The sequence below is a fragment of the Grampus griseus genome, assembly GCF_964374135.1.
Source record: "Grampus griseus genome assembly, chromosome: 14".
Taxonomy (NCBI): Eukaryota; Metazoa; Chordata; class Mammalia; order Artiodactyla; family Delphinidae; genus Grampus; species Grampus griseus.
The window spans coordinates 83,570,273-83,592,741 of NC_139008.1; positions in this window are offsets into that span (position 1 = coordinate 83,570,273).

Consider the following 22,469-nt stretch of genomic DNA (forward strand, 5'->3'; position numbering starts at 1 on the left):
GTGGTTTTGGTTTGCATTAACCTAATGACTAACGGCGTGGAGCATCTTTTCATGTGCTCACTGGCTGTTTGCACACCTGCCTTGGAGAAGTGACTGATTTTGCATCCCCGGCACCTCCTACAGACACTGGTATGGACTCAGACTCCATGCCTCTCAGCTGAATGGAAGGATGGGGGCATAAACCAGGGCTCTTCTTGGTCCTCTGTCCACGCTGGGTTCCTTGTGTGTATGCATCTTCCTGCAGCTCCATGCGTCCAGTGAAGCAGTTGGACGCCCTCACGTTCCAGGGTGGGTGAGTCTTGTTACAGGGCCACCTGCCCTCGATCCCAAACTCTGCAAGGGCACCTCGGTTAACGCAGAGAGCCCACTTTGCTTGCCAACCCCCAGGCCACAGCGTGGGGCTCTTCCAACGCTGCTGGATCCCACCAGGGTCGGGGTCAGTTGTGGGTTGGTCTGGGACTGTGAAACAAGAGGAGAAATTCCTCTCGCCCCCCAGGAGGGCGGACTGGAGCCGGAGGCCCAAGGTGGGCTCTACAGAGCTTGTTGGCTTCCTGGGAGAGAATTGCAGCTCTAGATGCGGTCCACCCCCTGCCACGGCACCCGTGTTGGGTGGGAGACCTGCGCTGCTGTGTATGTATGTGTGTGTGTGTGTGTGTGTGTGTGTGTAGGGAGCGCGGCTCCCTGGGAGATGGGAGTGAGGAAGGGGGAGAAAAGGAGCTGGAGAGAGGAGTAATGGTAGTGATGCCGGGGTTCTCTGCCAGGGGGAGGGCTTGGGAATGACGAGGGGGCCCTAGGAGACAGATGGCTAGAGTGGTCACATCTATTTTTTAAGTACTTTCTGAGATCTAACAAACCTAGAGTAAACTTAATTACTCTTATTTGTACAGCTTGATGAAATTGTACGTGAGTGTCCATTGTATAAGCCTCTCCCAGAACCCAGAAGCCTCCCTCAAGCCCGTCTGGCAGCGACCCCTCCCTGGATAACCACTGCTCTGATGGAATCACCATTGGTTAGTTTTGCCTGTTCTTGAACTTCGTGTACATGGACCCACACGCTCCCTGGGCACTTTTTTGTGTCTAGTTTCTTTTGCTCAACACAATGTTTTGGAGATGTGTTCCTGTGTTTGCACGTGGGATTGCGCCTCCCATCCTCCCTCCTTCCCTCCCTCCCTCCCTTCCATCCTTCCTTCCTTCCTTCTTCTTCTTTTTCTACAGCAGTGGTTCTCAATTGGGGGTGATTTAGCCCCCAGGGGACATTTGACAATGTGTGGAGACATTTTTGATGGTCACAACTGGGGAGAGCACGCTACTAGCCACTAGTGGGTAGAGGACAATACAAAGAACAGCCCCTGTAGTAAAGAAAGATCGACCTCAAAATGTCAGCGGTGCCGAAGCTGGAAGCCCTGCTCTACCGTGTCTCATTGTATGAGTGGATTACAATTTATTTATCCCCCCTGCTGCTGATGGGCGTTTGGGTCGTTTCCAGCTCTAACAAATGGTGCTGCTATGAGTACCTGGCACACATCTTTGGGGCATTGTGGTGCATTTGTCCCAGGCGTGTTCCCGGGAGTGGAATTGTTGGCAGGTGAAGGCTTAGCTTCAGTGGATCCTGCGAAGCAGTTCTCCGAAGTGGTCATGCCATCCTGCACCCTCACCCCTTGTATGGAGCTCCCGTTACCCCATGTTCTTGTCAACACTTGGTAGTGTCTGTCCTTTTCATTTTAGCCATTCAGTGGCTGGGCCACACGTGCGTTTCAATGTGCAAGCTTTTGTCCCAGACACCTGGGCTGCAGGCATGTGTCATGTTTTGGCCACCCGGAGTCTGAACCCCTCTCTTACATTTAGGGAACCCCTTTGTTATACATCTTGGTGGGAGGCCAAGCCCACGTCCCACGTTCAGGCTCTACAGATCACTTTTCCACCCTCTCTTTCGACTAAATTGTGGTTATTTAATCCTCCAAACATCTCTATGGGGTAGATCCTAATATTAGCTTCATCTTACAGATGTTAGGGTCTGGGGCCTTCACAGTCCCACTGTCATCCTTCCCTTTGGGGCTTTCGGGGGCTGTCTACATCTATGCCCCTCACTCCGCCACAGTATGGGCTTGTTAGATGAAGAAGGCTGTTTCTGGTCTTAGGTCATCCTCATAGCCATCACTTGTCTCCCACTCTCCATTATATTTGAAGAGGTTGAAGGTCAACTAGGGCCCCATGGACTATAAGTTCTTGAGGTCAGGCCCTAAGTCTGTTTTCTTCAGTGATGAATATCACCATGCCTGCACAGAGTAGTTGCTCAATAAATCTTTGTTAAATGATGGAAAGAAACAGGTGAACAAGGTGCATAAAAATGGAAATTCTGAAAAAGAAGACTTTGAAAAATGAGACTTACTATCTGATGTAATAGGAAGTCCAGAGGGAGGGCTTCAGGCACGTTGTGATCAAGGCTCTGCTTCCATCGTGCTGCAAGTCTCTTGGCTCTGCCGTCCTCCTTGTGTTTGCTTTGTTCTCAGGCTGGCTTCCCTCACGTCACAAGACGCTGCCAGCAGCAGCAGGCTTCCTTGTTCATAACAGCCTATGGCATATAAGCCTCCCTTTCCTTGGGTCTCTTTGGGTTAACCTAAATCCCATGCCCCTTATTTAAACAGGAGTATCTGCCTAGGCATTTCTATGAGCTGACTGGCTAAACTGCACCAACTCCTAGCAAGAGAGATGAGATTACCACGACTGGCTTAGGTCGGTTAATCAGGGACCTGCCAATTACTATATCTAGGAGGGAGTCAGCTTTTCCTCAGTTACAGAGGTGCCTGTGAGAGGTAGATACCTGAACAAAATTAAAATTTGGGGGGGAAAGAAGGAAGGGGCAATGGTTATTTGTAGGCAACCAATAGTATCACTGTATTACTCTGTCCTGTCTCTCATTACCAAGTAAGAATAAAACCAACATTCATCCATTCATTCAAATAAGCAAGTGAAAGCCTGTGTTAGTTATCTAGTGCTATGTAACAAATTTCCCCAAAACTTAGTGACTTATGACAATAACCATTTTTTTTAATCTCACAGTTTCCATGGTCACCCTGAGCTGGTAGGTCTGGTTCAGGGTCCTTCCTGAGGTCGCACGCAGGATGCTGGCTGGGGCTGTACCATCTGAAGGCTTGACCAGGGCCGCAGTACTTGCTTCCAGGTTGGCTCACACAACGGAGGTGGGCACAGGCCTCAGTTCTTGCCACCTGGACCTCTTTGTAGGACTATTCCAGTGTCCTCAGGACATGGCAGCATCTTATCCCAGACTGAGTCATCCAAGAAAGAGGGAGAAGGAGGCTGCAGTGCCTTTTATGCCCTGGTAACTTCCTCTATGTTCCAGCTGTTAGAAGCGAGTCCCTAAATCCAGCTGTCGCTCCACGGAGAGGAACGCAGCTCCACCTCTTGAAGGAGGGAGAACCTGTGGACATACTTTAAAGCCACAAGACTCTTCACCTCTCAACTCTCTCCACGCTGAAGTCTACGGAGCAGACCTGCACGTCCTCGGTGTTGGCACGCGTCCAGCCTTCACACAAGCCCAGCACTGCCTCTGGGCCGAGGGGCTTTCTGCCACAGCTCACCTCTGCTGAATTAGACCCTCCATGGGGTCCCCCAGGAGAGTTTCTTACGCACGTTCGCCAAAAGGCCAACTCTCCTCTCCAGTAGGGAACTCTTGCTTGCAGGAAAGCACTGGAGAAATCCTTTAACGAAGTACCTCCCCTTCCCCAGTGGTTTGCACGTGGATCCCCACACCCTCCTCGGAGGAGGCATTGGCACTGTTACCAAAGAAAGTGGGAAACACAGGTGAGATGGCCCACCCAGGGGCCCCTGGTCTGTGTGACACTAAACCCATGCCCTCCCTCTTACATCAGTTCTTGGTTAGGGGAAAATCTCCTAGAAGATTTGAACTCGTTGATTCAAAGTAGTGTTGTTATATTTCTGACTTCAGGGGGTCGAGAGGGGACAGGCCACTCATGGACCATCTTCCATATTTAAACAATGTTGACAACAACTACTGTTTGTTAAGGGCTTATGTTGTATGACGTCCCGTGAGACCATCTTCCTGCATCATCTCATCTGGTCCTCACGGCAGTGGTCCAGGGAGGTAGGGATTTCTAGAACCACCTCCGCCCCCGCCAGAGAAGGAGAAACTGAGTCTCAAAGGCATCAGGTGATAAGCCCACGGCATTGCAGCTACTGACTCCTCTCCAGGTCGCCTTGGACCCAAGCCCCGTGCTTCTAACTGCAGATCAACAAACGCCGACTCCAGCCCGTGGCCCGTCATCCCCGAGCGGCCTCGTCACCCATCAGCTGGAGCTGTGACTTGTTGCCCATTGACGGTATTAGCAGGATGCAGACGAGTGGGGAGCAGCGGGAAAGCACTTGCGTGTCAGCTTGCGGATGCGTATTCAAGCAGCTCACAGGCAACGAGAAAGAGGTTGCCTTCGTTCACCGCATCTATATTAATGATGTGACTGACAGGCCGAAGGGGGAAATGATACATCTTTCCTCCTGGTTTTCCATGGAGCACCCAGTGATCTAGTTCCTCTTGGCAAGAAGCAGGGGTTCCAAGCTCACAGAGAGAGAGGCAGGCGCGCCGTGGCTGGACTGCGCGTCCAGAATGGCCAGGAACAACCAGCGCTGCGCTGTCTGCATTTGGGAGCTCAGCCTGTCTCTTTGGCTTCATTCTCCATCTACAGACCCGATGACCACCCCTCCCCGCCCCCAGCCCCGACATCTTTCCTAAGCTCTAAACCGACACTGCCCAATGGAACCGTTTGTCAACGAAAACGTTCTTTCTACTCTGATACCGTAGCTACCAGCCAGCGAGGCTACTGAGAGCTTGCAGCTGAGAATCTGAATTTTTAGTTTCATATAATGTTAAGTCATTTACCTGTAAGTGTAAACAGCCACGCGTGCCTAGTGGCGACCGTGTTGCAGAGCGGCGCCCCTGACCTTCCTTTTCAACTACCTGGACCTACTGGGGCTCCCCAGCAGCAAGGATACACGTGAACATGATTTATGAGGGAAGCGCTCCCAGGAGGAATTGGGATGAATGGGGGCAGCAGTTCAGGCAGGAGAAGACGGCAAGCAAGGCGGGAAGGTGCAGCCCCAGGGGAGGACCAGCCGCCTGATCCCTGGGAGTCTGGTGTTAATCGTGCCTCTGAGCTTGTCCTGTTTGGAGGCGCAGAGCTGGACTTTTGTCCCCCTGCACCGGCCAGGCATTGGTGACGATTTGTTGCATAGGGAACCCTAACCTCCAGGCACTCTGGCTCCAGTGGCCCAGGGGAGGTGCGCTGTAGAGATGCCACAGGCAACAGAAGCGGCGCAAGGTGTCCCCAGGGGTCAGCAGGGCACTGACAAATCCCTCACTTAACTACAGTTGGTCCCTCACCTGAGGTCCCACGCCCTTGAAACTCAGTGTGTCCAAATGTGAACTCGCCCTCTGTGTTCATCTTCTGTGGCCGACGTAACAACTTGCCGCGAACTCAGTGGCTTAAAACAACACGCATTCATTATCTTACAGTGCTGGAGGGCAGAAGTCCCACAAGGGCCTCAGTGGGTTCAAATCAAGGTGTCGGCAGGGCCGCACCTCTTTCTGGAGGCTTTTGGAGAGAAGCCATTTCTTGCCTTTTCTGGCTTCTAGAGGCCACTGCCCTACTGGGCCCGTGGTGCTTCCTCCATCTTCAAAGCTGGCAGTGACGGCTGGGGCCCTTCTCAAGCTGCATCTGTTGGCCTCTTCCATCATCTTAACTTTCTGACCCAGCTAAGAGAGGTCCCCTGGTTTTCAGGTCCCTGTGATTGGCCTGGGCCCACCCAGCTAATGCAGGCTGCTCTCTCCAGCTGTGGTCTGTGCCCTTCATCACATCTGTAAGGTGTCTTTTCCCACGTGAGTTGACACAGTCCAGGAGCTGAGGGTTAAGGTGCAGGCATCTTTGAAGGGGCCATTATTTGGCTGGCTACCTTATCTAAGCCCCCACGGTACTGTCTGCTGTGTTCCCTTTCGTGGTGAATGGTCCTCTCCTAATGTCCTCACGGTGTTTGAGCTAGAGACCTGGGTGTCATCGACCTCCTCCAGGCACCCCACATGCTATCCAGCCCCCAGGCCCACTCATCCTCCCTCCTAAAAAGCCCTAAATCAGTACACTTTTCTTGATCCTCACTCCCTCTGCCCTGGTCTTGCCTGAAAGGCTGTAAGATTCCCCTAACGGGTCCTGCCACCTTTCAATCTTCTCTTCAAATAGGTCATCCAGAATGACCTATTTAACATGGATATCAGGGTGTATCTGTCAGAATAGGCTGGGTTATGCTGTGGTAACAAACAATCCCAGAATTGCAGTGATTTAATATGACAAAGGGTTATTCCTCACTTACCTTGGCCATGAACCAAGGAACTCAGGCAGCCTCTAGAAGCTGAAAAGGGGAAGAAAACAGATCTCCCCTTACAGCCTTTGGGAGCACAGCCCCTGCTGACCGAATTGAGACTCCCGACTTAGAGAACTGTGAGATGATAACTGTATGTTTTTTAAGGCACGAAGTTTGTGGGAATTTGTTTTTTGTTTGTTTGTTTTTGGTCATGCCATGAGGCTTACGGGGATCTTAGTTTCCTGACCAGGGTTCGAACCTGCGCCCTTGGCAGTGAAGGTGCTGCGTCCTAACCACTGGACCACCAGGAATTCCCGGGAATTGGTTAAATCATAGCAAATGAATACACCTGGATATAATGAATGTTACATTTTGAAGATTCTAAGATTTTGTTATTTTTATTCAGTGAGTGCCGTTTCTTGTGTTTTAGCAAGCAGTGACGTTGGCCGAATTTGAACTTCAAATTCTGTATCTGGAGCGGCAATTCCGGCCCCGTTCACGGCTTTATCTTACCTGGGTGGCTTTGGGTCTGCTCCAGGAGTGGTCAGGGGTCCGTCAGAGGTGGGGGTAGACAGAACCGGGGGGATTTCCTCTGAATCTTTCCCATCCAGGAGTCCCCTGCTCTCGTCAACAGTCATGGTTTACCAGCTTCCGTTTTCTGGTTTCTTGGTCCAGGGAGACCGAGTCCCCCTGGTGTCCTGTTGCCTTGTGGCTGCACTGTGCCACCTGCACTTAGCCTCAGGCCAAAAGTTGTGGCCTCTCCCGTTGCGGAGCACAGGCTCCGGACGCGCAGGCTCAGTGGCCATGGCTCACGGGCCCAGCCGCTCCGCGGCATGTGGGATCTTCCCAGACCGGGGCACGAACCCGTGTTCCCTGCCTCGGCAGGCGGACTCTCAACCACTGCACCACCAGGGAAGCCCGGCTCTGGTTTTATTATTGGGTTCTGTGAGGGACTCGTTCAGTCCTTACCAGGAGTGGAAGTCCTCTGGTTGAATTTTGGGGTCCTTTGAGTGAGTGTCCTTTTATCTCCTACCTGGTTCTTAGAAGACAGATGTTTCCAGCACTGGTTTCTAGCTGGTTCTCTTACTTCTTAATCTGTTTCCTTCTCTGTAAGCTCTACGCCACTGGGCCATTGGGTAAATGAGAAAATATGTGTATTTTTACAGTGCTGGGCCCGAGGCTGGTCTCATGGTTATCTTCACAAGCATCTCTCTGTTGCTCGTGGAAGAACACGGAGCTGGTGCTGGCCAGTTTTTCAAGCCCCGTCAGTTCTTCCATATTAACTCTGGAAAAGGCATCTTTCTTTCCTGCCAGGAAAATAAAACTTTAAAAAAAAAAAAAGATGCATTGCAGTAATTCAGAATTTGTTGTAATTCAGAATTTCCACCCTTTATTTCCCCAGACCAGCTCTGCTAAGTAGACACTGCTTCTGAGTCCTTATTCACGCAAACAAGGGGCGCTGGACTGCCCGCTGGTGTGCAGCAAAACTGCGACCCCCATGCAGGACACCACGGTGACGGGATCAGGCCTGGGGCCTGCGTGGGCTTTCACTCGACCTTTGTGGCCCTGGTCCATTTGTGTTTTGCACACTTGTTCACTGAGTATCCGGTGTGTCGGTCACTGTGCGGGGTGCCAGGGTCACAGCAACAAACAAGGCAGACACGATCCTGCCTGTACAGATGGACGTCTGGTCAGAGATCTGGACACGAGCCCGAGCATCACATCCGCACGTGTAAACCACAGATGTGCGAAGGGTACGGACAGGGCGGGAGCTGTGTGTGCAGAAGACAGGGACGTGATTTGCTCAGGGAGGCTGGTGGGCTGCCTGGGGAAGTAACATTTCACCTGAGGTCTGAAGGATGAGTGGAATTTAACAAGGATGAGGCCAAGTGGGAGAAGCCTGAACCAGCCTGGGCACAGGCCCTGTGGTGTGTGGGGCATGGTAAGTTCCAGAACAGACATGGGGAGAGGTGCTGCAAGGGGGATGGGGAGGGCTCGTTGAAAGGTGTGCAATACGGTTGCACGGTTACATTTGAATTTCAGGTAAATGCCAAACACACTTGAAAACATATAAATATATCCCAAGTATTGTATTGGACATACTTATACTAAAACGTATTTGTTATTTATCTGAAATTCTAATTAAACTGGGTGTCCGGTATTTTATCCGGCAACCCTACCTGCAGGGCCTAGCAGACCATGCAAGGAACTTGTTCTCAGACTAGGAGGATAGAAACTGGGAGCAACACGACCCAGGCTGGGTGATGAGGTCAGCTGGCCGCCACGGGGGTGCAGATGGAGTGGGCCCGGGTTGGGGGAGGCGAGGGGAGGCCGCTGCAGTGTCCAGGCGAGACCCTCCCTGGGTGGCCGAGGCTTGTATCGGGAAGCTTCTCACAGCCAGCTCTGCTCCAGGGACCAGAAATCACTGGAGAAGAAACCTCCCTGTGTCTGCTGTTTTTCTCCACCAGCTGTTTGGGAGGGAAGTGGCGCGATGCCACAGGGCGGTTACTCACCAGTCGTCAGGATGCAGGAGGGAGGACCCGAGCGGCCAGGCTGGGACCCTTGTCTCGCGCCCCTAACAGCCATCACTCTGCTCGTCACCACTCCCCACTCCCCAAAGAGCTGGAGCTGCTAGGCCCAGGCAGACACCTTACACCCAGTTTGCTTTTATAATTAAAAAATGAGTCATCCGCCCCAGGCAAGAGTACGCTGAGGGCCTGTCCCAGGCTGGGTGGGGTGTCTCTCCCTGAGGCTACCCTAGTCAAAGTCAGCCTCCTGTCTGCACCATCCCCCTCGTTCAAATGCAAGAACCTTAAAGGCTTTCGAGCCAGGCAGTCCTGTGCTGGGATCCTGACTCCTGACTTCTGATTTTTTCATCGTTTTGAGACTCAGTTTCCTCGTTTCTAAGATGAGAATAACGTTAGTGCCTCATTCACGAAGCTGTTTCAGGATTAAATGATACCGTTTATGAAAAGTCCAGTCACTATCCTCCGCCTCTTTCCCTCCCTCATCAGAGGCTGGGAAGGTGCGGGTCTACAGCAGGGGGTCAGCCATCATTTCCTGTGAAAGGCCAGAGGGCGAATACTTAGGCTTCGCGTGCCACTTGGTCTCAGTTGGCCAGTGGCCCTGCTCTGGTGGCTGCACCTGACCACACAGCCACAGAGCCAGGCGGGCAAAGGGCGCAGCGGCTTTCTCCTGCACCTCCCAAGCCTGAGGACTCCCGTTCTGGGATGTACTTTGTAAGATTATAAACGGCCATGTTCCTGTGAGTTTGCTTCAGGCCGAGCTCCTTAGGAGCAGGTCCTGAGACGGGGCTTTGGCCTGCGCGATTCTGCCGTCTGAGGAAAGGGAGAGAGGGTGCAGGATGGGGGGAGGTTGGTGAACAAGGGTGTGGTCTCAGCTGGAGTCCGGCCTCAGCCTGATCCCACGGGGAGCCCTGGCGTGTACTGCACGACAGACTTGGCCTCCCTTGAGGCAAGGGACTGGTCCTTCGTACCCCTTCAGTCAGGTTTTGGTTGCAGGTTGCTGACCCCCTGTGAAAGGCGTCACTTCTGTATCAGGGGTTAACTGGGAACCATTAACAGGCAGCCCCTACCCACAGCAGCTGGGGGATGGATGCCCCTAGCCAGTGACGGGGGTCAGGGCAGAGGAGCAGCCATCATACTGACACTCCCATCATCACCATCATCATCATCATCATCACCATCACCATCACCTCCTTCACCATCACCATCATCACCATCACCACCTTCACCATCATCGTCATCGTCATCACCACCTTCACCTTCATCATCATCGTCACCACCTTCACCTTCATCATCATCATCACCATCACCACCTTCACCATCATCGTCATCACCATCACCACCATCATCATCATCGTCATCACCACTCTCATTATCGTCATCCAGTATTTCATTCGAGGCTCTCAGAGCCCATGATGCAGCTGAATAGCTAGAGTTATTATCCAATTTAACACGGAGCAGGAATGGTCCCGGGAGTTATGATGAGCTGAGGGTCCTGTGGAGGCATTTGGGGGAAGCTGGGACCTCCACCTGGTTTCCCAGCTCCTGGGTGAGAGCTGGGGTCATCTCCCCACTGCACTCAGGAGGTCAGGGAGGCTTGAACATTTGCCTCCTGGCCCCTGGGTCCCAGGCCCCTCTTTACCGAAACCTGTTTCATTCGTGGAGCTAAACCACCGGGACAGGAGGGGGATGGTGAGACACAAAGACAGTAACCGACAGCGACATACAGCCAGGGACACTCTCTGGAGGGGCACTTATCTACCTGCACACCCTGGACACTTGTCTCTGCCTTCCCGGGCCTCAGTCTCCCCCATCTGTTTGGGTGAGACGCTGTCCAGATCATCTCCCGGGTGGTGGGAGGTGGCCATGGTGGGCTCCCTTCGACGCCTTTTCTATATAGAAATGGAAGAGGGAAGGGAGGAAGATGCTGGCCATGCGCCATGAGTAGGGGGGTGGGTGCTTCAGACAGCAGGTCTTCTCTGTGACCTGGACTCTTGGGGGCCTGCAGAGGTCATGAACCCCCTCAGCAGGACCCCCAATGAGCACAGGCCTGGGGCTGAGTGGGCAGCAGGGACCCCTGTGATTCCCATCACCGGGCAAGTGTGGAAATATTTGGACAAGTGTGGGGAAAGCGGGACCCTCTCCCACTGTGGCTGGAGTGAAACGGGCACGGCCAATGTGGGAAGCAACGCAGAAGATTCTGGGAAAAGTAAAAGGGCCAGATCTGCAGCCCGCAATCACTGCTCTAAGGCTGAAGGCCTCAGAGCCCGGCCCTGCCCCAGGCTGATCTCAGGACCCTGTCGGGGGCGCACAGAGCCCAGGGGGATGGTGGCCTCCTGGGATAGCACAGCTCAGACTTCAACGCTTGGAGGCTCATGTCGTGTCACTGCCAGGCTTGCGACCCTCCAGCGGCTTCCGAGGGCACTTGGGGTCAAATGCGAGCTGTTCACTGCAGCCTGCAAGGCCCGAGTGATCTGTCCCCTGGCACCTTCCCTCGAATTGCACGTCGCTCTCCCCATTACCCCCCCAGCCCCGCTCACATCCCTGCACCACGGCCCCCTTTCCTTCTCTCAGCATATTCAGCACACTCGCACCCCAGGGCCTTTGCACTTGCCGCCCCCTCTGCCAGGAGTGCTCTCCTCCAGCTCTCTCTCTGTCTGTCACCTTCCTGTAGTCTGGGTCTCAAATCTCCCCTCACTCCAGGGCCTCTTTCTTGGAAGAAACCACCCCGCCCCCTATCAACCATGCCTCTTAATCATCAGATATCCTCTTGCTCAGCCTCTCCTGCCCCAGACTGAGCTGGTGGGAGCAGGGAGCCTGCCCACCGGCCCTCTGTCTCCCAGGTCTCCCCCTTCTGCATGGTGCCAGGTGCTCAGTCAGTGCTGGCTGAGCTAACCTCCCGAGTAGGGGCTGTAGCAGCGGGTCCTGCAGGGCACCGGGCCAGGCTGGACACGGGTCCCTGGGTCCTGCTCTGCTCACGTCGTGTGACTCCGGCCAGACTGGACCTAACCCCTCTGGGCCTGTGGTGACAGGAACCCCAGCTCTCCAGACGTCTGGGGCTGGTAGCAGAAATAATTGGATTAACTGAAAGAAACTGAACCCTGAAGAGAAGACCGGGGTCGCTGGGAGCAGAGGGACATTCACCTAGTCTGTGGCTCCCACTGGAATTATGGCTTCTCCACCCTGGAATGTTGTCCCCCATCCTGGCTTCGCCCTCCGTCCTCTGGGGCATTGTCTGGCCGGCTCACCGAGGCCGCAGGCCTCAGGCATCCCAGCCTGTGGGGGAGATGTCACCCCTCTCCTTCCCTTCCTTTCCCCAAGGGGCTGTTGGTCCAGGGTGGATAAGCGTTTGCAAATACCTTCCAGAATGAAGCCCAATCCGTGCTGACAAGTGGAACGTGGGCGCCAGCTGGGGGCCAGGCCCGTGGCAAAAGTCATGACCCCTATGACCCCGGAGGCTCAGAGAGGTGAGGGGACCTGCTCCATGTCACACAGCCTGGGGGACTGGATTTCAACCCAGTCTATGTGACTCCAGACACCTTCCTCTGCTCAGGACTGAGTGTGGGGAGGCAAAGGGGAACGAGACCCAGGCTGGTCCTTAAGGGGTTCTTGGCCTGAGGGGTGTTTGTGAAACCTCAGATCCTCTGAACGTGAGCTGGCTTTCTTGGCTCAGACTTGCAACGGGGAGGTCAGACCGGGAGTAGAGGGGATGCCAGGAAAGAACAGATTTGCTCTGTCAGGATGTTGCTCCGAAGAAGGGGCTGTTTTTCTGGAAAGTTCCACACTGGCCCCACAAACTCTCTCTGTTGGTCGCCAGTGGCAGAAGAAGACAGAGCCTGTGCTCCTCTCTGCACAGCTGCATGAACTGGGGTGGTTTCTGTGCCCCTCTGGGCCTCAGTTTTCTCATCTGCAAAGTGGGTATCATAACGCATGAACCTTCCAGCTTGAGGACAGCTTGCCGAGTGTAAAACTTCCGGGGTTCAGAGCAGGTGCTCAGGAAGTGTGGGTAGTGTGAGGATGGAGTGGAGATGGAGCCTCAACGCACAATGACTCAGTCCTTGGTCAGTGGAGAGGGAAGGAAGGGACAAGTCAAAGGGGAAACGGAGAGACCTTGGGGGCCCAGGAGCTGGTGGTGGGAGGGAGACCCGGTGTCCAGATGGCAGAGCTGGGAGGTGATGATTCACTTCTGAGGCAGGAGGCTCGGGGGCTGTTTGACTCCAGGCCTAGCTGGTCCAAATATATGATTTCGTGCACAACTCAGCGCCCCGGGGCCTGGGGGTGGACAGAGGAACGATGCTCAGGCACTTGCTGCCGGCAGGTGGGTGGGCTGTGCCGGGTGGGAAGGGGAGTGGGCTTCTCTTCTGTCCCCGAGGCTCCCAGTGGGGTCCTCCCTCAGCCTGGCTGAGGTGGGGAGATTGTGGCCCCCTGACATTCCTCCTCCCCAAAGTCAAGGCTTTCCAGCGAGAGCCCACCCCTCCCAGCCAGGCGAGTCGGTACCCTGGACCAGCCTCGAGCAGCACGTGTAACGATAGCTAACACTATTGTCACGCTCTCTTTAATTTGTTTTATTCTGGTTAGTCAGCGCTCCCAACCCACCCCTCCCACAGTGTTGATGTGTGTCCTTTTGTTGTTCTGTGTGTGTGCGTTTTATTTTATGGAAATGATAGAAGCCTGTGGATCTCACTGTTTCTTCTGTTTTCTCAGCCTCCTGCCGTAAAGCACATCCACGCTGCTACGGGTACATCCGGGCTGCTGCTTCTAACTGCTTCCTGTCTGTCCGTGGATTTCATCCCCCACAAAGGATGCCAGCTGGTTGCCAGGGGCCCTGCACCGAGGCAGTGATGAAAAACTCATTCATTCTCTAGATTTCGGTGAGCATTTCTTTGACATTTACACCCAGAATCCAGAATTGCTGAAACGCCATAAAGTGCGCTGGACACTGTGTGCCCCCGAGTGCACTGGACACTGTATGCCCCGAGTGCACTGGACACTATGCCCCCGAGTGCACTGGACACTATGCCCCCGAGTGCACTGGACACTGTATGCCCCGAGTGCACTGGACACTATGCCCCCAAGTGCACTGGACACTATGCCCCCGAGTGCACTGGACACTATGCCCCTGGCCATCCTTGTGCACCCCTCCAGCCCTCGGCTGCCTTTTAAATTCTTGTCAGACTTTGCTGTCATCTGCATATAGCTCTCACTGCTGGTGAATGTTAACCTCTCTTCCTGTGCTTATCAGCTTTTGAGTCTCCTTGTCTGCAAATTGCCTGTTCATATCTTTTGTCCATTTTCCCTTTGGGGTTTCTCGCTTTTTTTGTGGGTTTGCCGGAGCTCCTCGTTTGTTCACCACTGGAGACTGAACACCTGCGGGGCGGGGCTCTGGTCTGCTCTGCTCACCGCTGCGTTCTCGGCACCGCGCAGGCAGCCCTGGCGCACAGTTGGTGCTTTACGAACGCGCGGTGAGATGAGCGAATGACCCCAGAGCCCCACTGTCCCTCACGTGTCATGTCCCTCCTCCTTTCCTGGGCTGCGGTGAGAAGCAGTTGAGGTGACGGGGTGGCAATTTGGAAAGGGCGTGTTGCTGTGAACACTCAGGGCGCCGTCCTTGGGCTCCGAGCCCTTTCTTGGGGGCAGCGCTGCTTCCCACCTGGGGGGACCTGTGGGCCTTACCTGTGGAGCTGTGACTTGTGAGTGTAACACCGCAAAGGGGGGGAACCCCAGCCCCGTCTCCCCAGTGCTTTTGCAGCTGATATAAGCTCTATAAGCTCGAAGAAAGTGACCAAGTGCATGAGATCAGTTGCATAAAATGCAAAACAGAAGTGTCATTTGATCTGTAATGGGAAAGAGAAAAATCTCAACAGTTTTGCGGAGATGGGAACAAAACCTAGCAAGAGCAGTTAGCGCTAACTCAGCTGATAAGGATGCTTCAGTCACCCCTTCAACGAAGGGACCTCCCGCAGCCCAGAGGCAAGTCACTGAGCCCTGCCCGCCCCCAGATTACTTGCTCAGAAACTTTGGTTGCCTGTAGGATGGGAAAGCTGTCTCTGGGTTTCTGGCCTGAGAGAAGTGAGAACCAGTAACCCGGGGACAGCCTCAATGTGCCTAGAAGGGCCTGACGACGCCCCTCCCTGCTCTGCCCCAGCAGGGAAATCGCGAGGGTGCCTTCTCAGCCCAGCTGTCTGGGGCTCGGCCCAGGCAAGAGAAAGGTTACAGGAGGAGACACTGACCTTAAACCGCAGCAAGGAAACAGTGAAGGTAGAAGTGTGTCCTGGCACGAGTGCAGGGCTGCAGGGTGGCTGGGAGGAAGCGTAAGCAGCTGCCTGGGGCCCAGGAGATGCCTGCTGTGTGACCGTCCCGGCCTCAGGGATGCCTGTCTCCCCCCATGGAAACCAAATCAGGAAAGTCGCAGCGCGTCCCCACTCATGTACCCCTCCCTGGATCCACCCATCTGCCCATCCAGCCACACTCTGGGGAGGAGGGGTGAGGATGTTTGTGGTGGGAGAAGAGGACACTGGCACGGCGTCTAGTAGCTGGCGCAAAGCAGGTGAGCCCAGGGGACACTGAGGTCTGGGGAAGGGGCCTACTCTTTCTTTGCCCTGTCACTCCCTTTCTCAAACACTGAGCCTGTCTGTTCATTCATTCAACTTTCATTCATTCATTGGGCACCTGCCACCGCCCCGCCCACCTACAGGCACCGTGCTATGCCTCAGGGGCACCGAGTGAGGCTGACACCCTGCCCTGACCTCAAGTACTTACGTCATAGCAGGCAAGATGAATAAACAGGTCAAGCACCTACAATTATTGCAGGTTGAGGTAAGTGCTTTGCAGGAAACAAGCAAACGTGTGTACATGGGGGTGTGGGAAGCCATCGCTAGAGGGGGGACTTGGGAAAGGCTTCCCTGAAGCCATGAGGATGAGCATCTCTGAGGACATCTGGAAATAGAGTGCTCTATCCATGGGAACAGCACGTGCAAAGGCCCTGGGGTGGGAAAGTTGCTTGGGACACGCAAGGAGCTGAGAGAGGGCCTTGCAGGGAGCGCGTGCTCAGCCAGTGTCAGGGTGTAGAACCCACAGTGGTGAATCCAGCCATCGTTTCCCAGGTAGCCCCCCTCCTTCTCTCCCCACCACATGGAGTCATTTTCTCCTTGGGAGTGTGGCTTAAAGGTTTCCCAAAACATCATTAACATTCAACGAAGGGAAACCTTCAGGCTGTCTTGCCGGAAGACCCTGGACAGCTTGCCAGTTTTCAACTGGAGATAATTAAATCGTGCATTTACAATGGACCACCCCCCACCCCCACCCCCTGCCCCAGGACCAAGCATGCTTTTCTCTTCCCTTCTGGTTTGTAGCCTGCGATATGGAGAGGGAAGTGGGTTTGCCCTCAGGAGAAAGAAGGGAAAGCAAAACATTCCTCAGCAGAGAAAAACAAAAGAATCCTTGGCGAGCAAGGAGTCAGTCTCTGAGCCTTGAATTGACCTTTTTATCAGCAGGAAAATGCTGTCAGTCATCAGGGATGTGGTGTGTCACGTTTCCATTTTGAGAAACTTTGCCCCAGACCCCTCCTCTGAGAACAGCGTGGCTCCCGAGGCCGAGGAGCTCTCGCCTAGCACTGAGTGATCAGCATTTGGTAGACAAGAGCTGAGGGCTTTGTTTATACTTTTTTCATCCCCCCAAAGGCTCCACAAGGGAAGTTCTAGTCCATTTTACAGATGAGGAAGCTGAGGTTCAGAGAGGTAAAGGAACTTCCCCAAACCACAGACTTAAGTGCTAAAGCCAAGGTGCAAACCCTGATTCTGCCAGCTTCAGACCCAGGCTCTGGCCCTTCTCTGTGATTCTCCCATGTGTTCCCAAAGGAAAGTCCTGGGCTCTGGGTTGAGCTTGAGGCCGAGCCCAGCACGTGCCAGCGCCATCAGGGGTTACTTGTCTGTTCCCGCCAGCTTCCTCTGTGAGCCCCTGGGAGCGATTCTTCTGAGGAATAAGACTGGGGAGCCTCCCAGGGCACAACTTGTGTGAGTGGGAGTTCAGGAATGGCTTGATCAGGCCTCCAGGGCCTGCCTCCGCACCCTCATTAGGCTCCTTTTCTAGTCCTACTCTGGTGTCCTGCTTTTTAATTTTCAGTATCACATCAGGAATGTTGATGGTGTGATGGAATTCAAACAGAACTCAAAATCCCGTTGTGTTTGAACCAGACCTGGGTTCAAATCTTGTATGCTACCTCTTGGCCTTGTGACCTTGGGCAAGTTTCTCCTAGCCTTAGTTTCCTGATCTATAAAATGGGGATGCCATCTATCCCAGAGATGTTGTGAGAATGCAGTGAATGATTTTGTAGGTCTGTTGGCACAGGGCCTGGTAGGCAGTGAGTCCAGTAAATGGAAGTTGTTATGACCTGGCCAGGAGCAGAGGTCGTTATTACTGTGGTCAATCCCCACACAGACAGGAACAGAGGTCTTTCCCACTGTGGCCAAGCCGCCACACCAGGACCAGCTACAGAATTTGCAGAGCCCGGCACAAAATGAAACCTTGGGGCCCTTGTTCAAAATGTATTGAGAACTTCAAGAGAGCAAGAGCTGAACATTAAACCAAGTGTGTGGGTCCCTACCTCGGGGCCCTGTGAGACTGCAAGAAGGGCACCCCAGAAGCCAGCCTTCCCCTACACAGGAGGGAACAGAGGCCGCTTGTACTCCGACCACTCGTGTATCTTCTATGGTGAAGCGTCTATCCAAATACTGGGCCCATTGTTTACAAACTGGTTTTGGCGTTTTCTTATTGGCTTGGTTTCTTTATATGCATTATGGGTAACAGTCCTTTGGTGAAAAGGGTTTGTGTGTTTGCTTTTTAAATTTTTAATAATACAGCCTCAAAAAAGATGAGCAGGGCTTCCCTGGTGGCGCAGTGGTTGAGAGTCCGCCTGCCGATGCAGGGGACACGGGTTCGTGCCCCGGTCCGGGAGGATCCCACGTGCCGCGGAGCGGCTGGGCCCGTGAGCCGTGGCCGCTGAGCCTGCGCGTCCGGAGCCTGTGCTCCGCAACGGGAGAGGCCGCAGCAGCGAGAGGCCTGCGTGCCGCCAAAAAAAAAAAAAAAAAAGATGAGCTGAAGGAACAGCAGTGGGAAACTGTGACAACAGGATTTTAGGATTTTTCAAGTCAGGAAAAGTAGCAGCCTGAGGTGGAGAAAATACAGCGTATCCATGCCTTTCTGCTGGTGTCAGAGCAGAGAAACGAGGGGTTGGAGAGACCCCGTTCCGAGCGAGTCTCCCGTCACCGCTTCCCGGCTGTGAACTTCCAGCCCGGACTTCACCCCTCTGGGCCTCGGCTTCCCCCTCTGTTAAATGGGGAACAGAATCTGTGTCCTCAGGAGCTGGTCATGCAGATGAATGGCCGAGGCAGGCCCGGTTTATCTTGTTCTCCCCAGAGGGCAGCTCGCGAGCAGAATTCCAGGAGTGAGGGGACAGGGGCGGGGGGGAGTGAGCACTGATTTGGGGGTTCATGGCTGGTTTGCTGGGTACAGCATGCAGCGTCTCTGGGCTTGTTTCCTGGGGGCTCAAGGGCTCCTGTCACCCCAGCCTCCTTCCTCTTCCAGGCTGGGTGGTAAATGGGAGGGGTCCAGGCAGATGGGGAGGCAAGAGGGGCGCATCCTGAGATCTGTCCTGCAGGCTCCACTCCTTCCCCAGGCAAGGGCAGCAGGGGTCCCCAAGGGGGGGACTTAGTGGGAAGCAAGGTGTGAGGTCTCATGTCTTTAGATGGGCCCACTCCCAGGAGAGACCTCCCTCTCCTTCACTCACATACAGTAGGTGCAGGAGAAAAGGAAACGCCAAACCAGGGCCTGGAGGAGCTGAACCCGTCACCACATAAGAATGAACCAATTGGTCCCAGAGGACAGGAGGTCCGAGGCCCTTTGTGACATCGCCCTGCTCCCTCCCCTTGTCCCCACCGAGTCCCGACCCTAGAAGGAAGGAAGGAAGCGATGGAAGGAGGAAGTTGGGGAGAGACGGAGGGAGGGAGGGAGGAAGCACATCTTCTGACCTCAGGACCGATATCTGTGTTACACCTGGGCCTTTCAAGATGGGGCCCAAGATGTGAAGAAGGGGCCAGGGGAGTGAGGCAGGGCCTCTGGCTGCACTCTCGCCGTTTCAGCCCAACTTCTACCCCTATTGGAGGTGGGGCCTGAGGCAAGACAACCTGCTGGGTCTCAGTTTGCTTGTCTGTAAATTGGGGATGATGACTGTACCCACCTTGGCCCCAGAGCCCCGGCCCTTGGATTGAGCGTCCACGCTCTTCAACGGCGTGGAGTCTGAGGCTTCCGCTCAAATGCAGATCAAGCCTCCCAGGACCCTCACAGGCGGGGGCCCCTTGCGATCACGCCCTGGATCAATGCTCTGCTGTCGCTGCCATCTCAACATGTGGAATCATCTTATCTTTGAACTTGTGTTTTGTAAGTGAAGTCCATGGGGCAATGGAGAGTGTGTGTAAGCAGAGGGAACACGCACGGTCCGTGAGCCCTCGTTCCCTGCCGCCCCGTCCACACGTAGCCCTCACGATGACCCCGACACAAGGCTGAATTCTGGTGGCCCAAGATGTGGGCCAACTCAGCAAGCTCAAGGAGAGCATGTTCCGTTCACGGCAAACACCCGAAGGCTCTCCCTCTGAACGAGGACTTGCTTCTGACGCAGACAGAAGGCAACTGTGCTCTGAGAGACACCAGTGACCCATCATATCCTTTTTTTTTTTTGCCGTTTCCCTGCACCAGCCAGACATGTAGGCTGGAAACCACACCGTAGAGAGAAAGGGAGAGAGAAGGCAACCCCAGCTCCTTTCTCATCAGCCAGACAGAGATGGAGTGTCGGCAGAATGTGTGCGTACCAAGAAGGGAAGTAAGAACAGTCGAGTTAGTTTTGTGCGGTGTTTCTTCCGTTCTGGTTAGAACAAAACACGTGTGCTGTACGAGCTACAAAATACAAATTGTGTCATCTCAGTGATGCTGCCTGTGAGTTAAACACTCATATATTTGTATTTAAAACGGACATTGCATAATATAAAGGTGAATGATAAAATTCATGCTAACGATTTAACAGTTTTTCTTTACTTAGCATGACTTCGAATGGCAAATAGGAAACACCACAACAAGTAGAGAGACTGCAGAAGGAAGGAAAGAGGATGGTAGTGTAGTAATTTTAAAGGCACTTTTCCCCTGCTTTTTGAAGAAGGGCTGCATATTTTTCTTTTCCACTGGCTCCCGCAAATTATGTAGCTGCCCTGCTCCAGGAGATAAGCAGGGCCCTGGTTTTTCGGCGTTTGTGACCAGGCCCCTGACCTGTTTGTTGCTGGAAATGAGGCAACAGGATGTAATGATGAAAAGAGCCGGCGCTGGCCGCTCGTCCCGATGCCCTGCTGTTGCTTAGCATGAATCACTTCGTTCAATCCTCCCAACAACCCTAGGTGACGGGCACTGCTGTTACCCCCAATTTACAGATGAAGAAACTGAGGCTCAAGAGGTGGCGTGCTGTGCGCCAGCTGGAACCTGGCCAAGCTGATCCTGGGATGCAGATCTTTCTGTCTTTAACCCCATGATCCCCCTGCCACCCCGTGATCCCCTTTTGCAGATGCGCACACAAAATCGTCTCTCTTGGGCACTTTAACTTCACAAGATCCGTTTCCTCTCAAACGCTGAATCTAAAAGTCCCTGGAATTGTCTCACCAACTGTTTCCTTCCCCTCTCAGAGAAGTTGCCACATAAAAGCTCAGAGAGAGACAGGATAGGGAGAAGAAACTGAAAAAAGGCAGCAGATTTTTAATGTTTTATTGATTGTTCGCCGTTTCATAGCTGCCTCGTTTAAGGCTGGTTGGAATCCCATTTGCCTTGGCTATGCAGATCAGAGCATATAAGCAGACACCTCCCCAAGACCTGGAGTGTCACTTTAGGTGTTAATTATGTTTTCTATCCGCCTATAAACTCCTGTTTGGGAGAGCCCGGGCGTTCTTAAAATAAATGGCAATATAAAATTGAAAACAGCTAGCACTCCCGAATCAATTTTCACATCTTATAACTTTGCGGCATAATTCATTTCTCCCTCCTGCGCCTGCGTGGCCATGGGGACGGCTTCACACTTACCGTATAATTTCACGAGGAGCAAAGCAGTTCATATTCTGCAGTGCCTTCTTGTCTCCCTGCCGCTTGGAGCCCTGAAGCAAAAGCAAGAGGTGCCAAGTCTCCCCACTTGATTAAACCATGTGGGCAAAGACAGTGCAGGGAAGATGTATAATATATTTTGTAAACTGGAGAGATAACTGCAAAGGATTCAACCTATAATTGTGAGGATAATCGCTCCCATTACTTGAACTGTGCTTGTCGGCTGCGTGGGGAGGGATGAGGGCGGCGAGCTTGCACGTGTCAGAAGTGTGACACCAAGCAGAGCCATGGCAGAGAAGCCCGCCTTAGCTGCCGTGTTACTTAGAATAGGGTTTTCTTTAAATATACACATATTTAAACTGAGGTTTAACATACATACAGCACAGTGCTCGGGTCTTACCAAACACGTGGCTCAGTGTTCCTGTACCTCGCATGTAGCCATGTTGAACTTTGCACACGTGCGTGCCTGTCTAACCTCCACTGTGACCAAGATAAGAGCATTTTCAACACCCACTTGTGCTTCCTGCCAAGGTAAGGGCTCGTCTGCCTCCCAGCACGGTAGATTACTTTTTCTTGTATTTTCTCTTCTTTGATTAATGGAAGCACACGGGGTATGACCTTTGGCGGCGTCCTTCTCACTCCTCATTATTTGTCTGCATTTTGTCCACATTCTCGTGCGTGGCAGGAGCTCGTGCTTTTTCGTGGCTGCATAGTAGTCCAGCGTGTGACTCATCCGTTCTGTTGTGGATGGGTATTTGTGTTGTTCCACGTTTTGGGGCTATTATGAACCAAATGTGCTGCCGTGAGCATTAGAAGGGGTTTGTCTTGCTTGTATTAAAAACTGGACCCGTGGACCCGTATGTCCTGCACACACGCCTGAGTCCTGACCTGCACATTTTTAGCTACTTTCTCCTTAATTTTGGCTGAATCAGGAGCCAGGAGGGCAAGCACCCTTGGCGCTGGACTGGGAGTCTGCTTCTTTCAGGAAGCAAATCCGTCATTTCTAAACCACTGGCTCCTTAGTTTGCAGCTCCTCTGAAGTCTGCGAGTTCCCAAGAGACTTCCTTTCCTTTCCTGGTTCCTGCTGCACGTCGTCTTTATTCTGAGTTAACTACTAGACCTAATTAAACAGCACCATCTCCTCGGAGTGGCTGCTTCTCTTCCCGTCTGAATACAAATTAAACTCCCGTGCCTTTAACATTCAGGTCAGTTTATCAGAATCAACCTCTTTCAAAACTCTAAGGCCAAAGTGATTCCAATGTCAGTCACTGGGAGGGGCCGGCATGAGTACTTTCCAGCTGACCCCACTTGGGAGCAGACCGAGGAGAAGGTGTTCGTTCACAGCCGAGGGGGCCAGACTGGGCTTGCTAGGGGGGTCCACGGCCATCAGAGCCCGTGGCGTGACCTAATTTCTTTGTTACTGCATTCATT